This window comes from Anopheles ziemanni, chromosome 3, assembly GCF_943734765.1.
Source record: "Anopheles ziemanni chromosome 3, idAnoZiCoDA_A2_x.2, whole genome shotgun sequence".
NCBI classification, from domain to species: Eukaryota; Metazoa; Arthropoda; class Insecta; order Diptera; family Culicidae; genus Anopheles; species Anopheles ziemanni.
Window position 1 is genome coordinate 26,660,281 of NC_080706.1, and position 5,351 is coordinate 26,665,631.

Genomic DNA, 5,351 nt, shown 5'->3' on the forward strand with positions numbered 1-5,351 from the left:
TTGCGATTCCAGTCATTCGTCGAGCGAAGCGCTAAGTATGCTCGTACGTGAGCCGATGCCGTTTGGAGGTCGGAATACTAAATATTTCCAGCCACTTTCAACGGGCTCCGGTGTAACGCATTTTCACTTACGACGGTGTACAAGTTGTTTTCGTTCAGTTTCGCTCACTTATAAGTTCTTCGTGGGGACTCACCTTTGAAAGCGTTTCTCGGCTGCTGATTTGGTTTATGATTCACCAGCTTATTGTTGGTATAATTATACCGAAGTCGCAATAAGTGCGTCATTCCCACGCCCTTGGGTGGGGGTTCGTTGCCTGCTTTTGGTTATTCGATTTAAAAGCTAAATCCGGTAACAACATCCAACGCGGAAAGTTCATGCGTGGAGGCAAAAAAAAAGCGATAGAGAGGCAAAAAAAAAATACCAAAAGAATCTACGCTTTAATCTGATGGGAGGAAGTAATACTTCAGGGCATTTCCTCAATTTACATTCCGCAGAAGCAATAACATCCCGGAACGAAAGGACTTGCGGACGTGAGTGGGATTTCGCTCGCTTTTCGCTGCCGCCAGAAAGGCGGCTTTTATGTCAAATCTTTCCAGCGGGAAAGTTGATTTATGCGTGTTTATTTTTTTTTTGCGCTTCGGGAGATGAATTATTGGAGGGATTTCTATCGTGGATAAAAACGCGTGTTTGAAATAGAGACCCGTTTTGATGGTTGGGAAAGCGGTTGTGGGGTCATCTTAAAACACGTTCAAAGAGGGTTTGTGATATGTTGTAGTGGTGGAAGAAAAAGCCTTTTAGTTTCTTAAAAAAAGACACAAAAAAATGTGGCGTTTTTCATACGAAAATAAGAATTATTGTCGTTTGAGTGCGGAACTATTTTAAAGTAAAAATTATATTCACGCAGGCAACAGAATGAACGAAAGAGCGATCTCTCGGTTGGCGGTGTCGGAACTGACCGTTTGCCGGCGCAATCCGGCCGATCCGGGTCCCGGACATTACGAACCCGACATGGCGGTGGCATCTTTCCACCGTGGGACGGAAGGGCGCCCAGTTTGTTGCGGCTACACGTACGACCGCTACCGGCGTGAACCGTTCTTCCGACCGCCCCCGGGCCGGTACGACCTTCGCCCACCGTTGCTTCCGCTGCCACCCGGCCGCCCATACCACGACCGGGACCGCATTCGCATTCCGGTGGCGGTCACCTACGTGGGCCAGCCCCGGCGGGACGCTACGCTCCGGTTGAATTCCATCAATATTCCCTTGCGACCCCGGAAGGGACGACGGAACCGGAAAGTGGCGTTTCTCAGCGGAAGCGCACGGTTTCGGGATCGCGAATTCTTCCCCATCGGTGGACTGGGTTCACGCATGACTTCCGGCGGCCATCAGCGGGTGGCGGGCACATCAAAGGACCCGCAGTCGAACGGTGGACAGCGAGTGGAGCGGCACGCTGGTGAACCTCGGCAGGGCGGAGGGAAGCGGTGTAACGTATCTGCCGGATGTTCCATAGAGGAGCTTATGGTGGCGAAGCTGACGGAGCACATGGTAAAGGAATGGGAAGCGGGCGACGGTGGGTGGCAGATCCTGGATGGAATCTCCCGGTTCGGTCCTCCATCGGCCAAGAGTAAGATTCCGACCAGATTCTTCACGATTCCTCCGCGGGTGGATGGTTGAAGATGGCCATAAGGATACGAGATGAATTTGCGACAACTTGAAGAGCATATTATTATTGCAACTTTCTATAGTGTTGAACAAAAATAATTTTTAAAGAGAATTATTTTTAAATTTTTGCGGTCTTATAAAATCTGTGCATTAAAATTTTAAGTCATTAAAATACTTTAACATGCCTGTTAAACACTTTGTCTATTTTTATATTTGTGTCCTTCCTTCACGAAATGCTCTCAAGGATAAAGCCATCCGTTACCGTGTTCCGTTTAAAGATGCTTTCCAGAATTTTCCCATAATAACGATTGTACTCGTAAACGGTTGTTAAAAAAGGGTATCGTAAAATCAAAAACTATTCCCGACGGCAACCAATGCGGAACCGTCGAACAGCCAGCATCCGATAAGTGAATGAGTTGCTATTGGTGCCTGCTTCTCACCTCAGTTTCATACCACACCGCCACCTCACCTCTAGACCTCTAGAAAGTTAGCTCAAGGCTCAACTGTAACGTATGATTGTTGTCGCTTTTGTGTTAAAAATGTTTCACTATGGTTTCTGCTCGGTCGGAGTCGAGTTGAAATGAACGGTTTTCCCTTCCTTTCTCCATCGGACCCGATGAATCGATCACCGATCCGGTCAACCGGTCCGATCCCTTTTTTGGCAATTGTTTTCCGATGTGTGCTTCCGAAATTTCCATCGAAAAAAAAAAAACAAAACGACAACGAGCGGAAGGTAAAACCGGGCGAGAAATCAGAAAGACCATCCGGTTCACTCGTTGGGAAGCAGATGATGGGTTCGTGATGGTTCGGGGGGGGGAGAGACACACCAACATTCAAATCCTTTTCCACCCACCGACATCCCCGGAAACGATCTCAGGGGAAAGGGGACTTCGTTCCGTTAACCTTTCGTTGCGCGCCTTTTCCCGTGCCATGTGTTTTGGGTCAAATGAAATGAAACCGGGTCAAATGGGAACACATCTCAGACGGGGAGGGGCTCACGATGGTCCCACGGGACCGGTACGGGAAAATTGGTCGTTCGATTCGGTTCGGTTTGGGTCGGAGTTCCGGTGCGCCACTGTTCCGGTTCCTTCCTGGTTTTCCCACGCTAAAAGGAAACCGGGAGGAAAATAAAATACCACCGAACGGATGACGGCAACCGTTGCGAAAGTGTCAAATCTAATCGATGCAATAAAAAAGATAATCCAAACAAATTCGTTCGAATTGCTTGAAATAGGAAACCGAGTCCGAGTGGAGGCCGAAAGCACACACACACAATAGCGTGGTTAAGTGTTTCGGTTTGCCTTTTGACTCGTACATTCTTCTCGATGGGGATGTTGTTCTCCTTAAAGAGTGTTAGCAAAGGTTGACACTGATGGGCACGGCGTGGACCGATTGAGATGATGATTATTGTAATGACAATCCAACCGAATTGCATCAACTGTTTTGGGATGTTGCTTGAATCGGATTTTGAAGGTTATATTGGCTTATGTTTGAAGATATTTTTAAAGCAATTTCTATGTCGATACTTTGTCATTAGATCGGAAGTTCACAATTTTAGGACATCGCTATTTGATGTTAGTCAAATATAATTTATTTTTATTTGTCTTTGATTTCAAAGTATGACCATAATTTTGCTAAATTATTTCGTAATTGAGAAACGTTTGGTTATGATTCATTGGTGCAGAATAAATGGCGTCTGAAAATAACTTAAGACAATCGTCCATTCCGCCCCAAGGATACGATTGCTTGTTTCGAACACTCTCCTTTTCGACCCTGGATCCTGTCGGAATCGGAATGCACTTGTCTGCATCTAGCAATTTATGATTTCCTCGCCCCACTGAGGATTGAATGGGTTCCTAGAACTCGCAAGACCGACCACTCCAGCGGGACAGGAAGTCAAACATATTCGCCCGGGCTCTAATATAATAAACAATTATTAATGCATGATGACATACTGCATCCCGAGTGCGGATGGAAAATTGTGTTAAAAGTTCGTTCCGCCTTTGACCGCAACAGGATGATCGGAATAACTCGGACCACCGCTTGGTCACTCGCTCGTCTCGTCTAGGCTTCTAGAGCGGGTGTGTAGTGTAGGGGGAAAGCTTTCGTTAGTAAATTCTCAACTTAATTACTTCGAACGCCCCGTGAAAGGGTGACCATTCGCAAAAACGGCTAGCAAACGTCGGTGGCATCAAAATGTGGTCCGGGTGTGGTGTCCGTTTGGCGCCGGGGTTTACTTTTTTACTTTACCACCCCAACGGGTGTGTGTGTGTGTGTGTGTGCTTTTGTCCGTATGAGAGTCCCGGAAGCCTTCCGGTTCAGTCACGTTTGTGCTAGTGCGAGTTGAAAGTATAATTGAATATTGTGGCAAGTTAATTGGAATTCTTCGTTATCAGCAAGGTCGGTTTCGGTCCACGCCCGCCTTCGATTGTATCGAAGGCACGGCGGGCAATGGATGCAAGCCGCTCGAGGATTTTCCATCTGCCCGTCAGACCGGGGCCCGGCTCCTCCCGGTGGCAAGTGTCAAAGTTTTTGTGGCTTACGTTTTCCGAGCGATCGACAAAGCTCGGACGGGTGAGCACCATCCAACCTCCTGTTCGGCAATGTAGCATGTTTTGGAGAAGGATCTCTTTCTCCTCCCCCTCCCCCCCCCTCCCTATGAATGGTCAGGGGAAGCGGTTGAGGGGGGGGGGGGGGGAGATTAAAAAAAGTAAACCGCACCCACAAAACCCGTCACAGTGTTCTGCTTATCAGAAATCTCTCTATCTCTATCACCTTTTGATCGCACGGGTCATGGGTGAAACAATTTAATTTTGTTTAACTTTGATCTGCCAACGACCCTTCTCGCCGTCCGTACCACCATCATGGATCCATCGCATCCGCTCTGGGACCCCCGCTCCCGGGTTATTTCGGGGGTTTTTTTTTGTTATCGAACTTTCGCCAGCCAGCCGAACCTTCAGGGTTCGAAGAAGGGCAACTCGAACCGCGAACAATACTGATGGAAACTGGACACACAACTTTTTCCCAATGGTCCGATGGGAAGCTCCGGGGTTTCAACCGGGAGATAGTACCGTTCAATTGCTGATTTTGGTTCGGTTTTCCAAAGCAACGGTGCGAACGAGTGCGAGGAATAGAACAATCCCGCGCTGGGTTCGGGGCATGACCGATTCTCGTGGTCGACGTTGGATTTTCGTACGACTAATGGGTATCGAATGTATTTATTTTCTTCTTCTAACAGCTTCGCTTTCCACCAATAGGTTGGGAAAGGATCTCGGTTTCGCTTGCCCTACCGCAGTGCGCTGCGGTTCCGATCTCGCCCTCCTCCAGCCCCGCTAGCAGCAAGACGTCACAGAGCAAAACGGCTTTTCCGGATGTTAATCATGCCTGGGGTTAGGGAATTCTGTCGTTGGGTTTTGGGTTGTCCTCCGCCTGCCTCAGGGATTGTAAAAATTTAGATACACCATTCTGTGGTTAAATTATTTGAGGTCGTTGTGTTGGCAACGCAATGAACAAACAAGAAAAAAAGGATCGCCTGATTAACCACCGCTTAGCCAATCCCGACCCCGGAACGGGGGTTCAGTATTTACGTAGCCAAAGTTTCGGAGTGCTCCAGATCCAGCCACTTTATTGTTTCGACCACTATTACCTTTAATGAACTAGGACTGTTTTTTTGTTTTGCATTTAATAATACC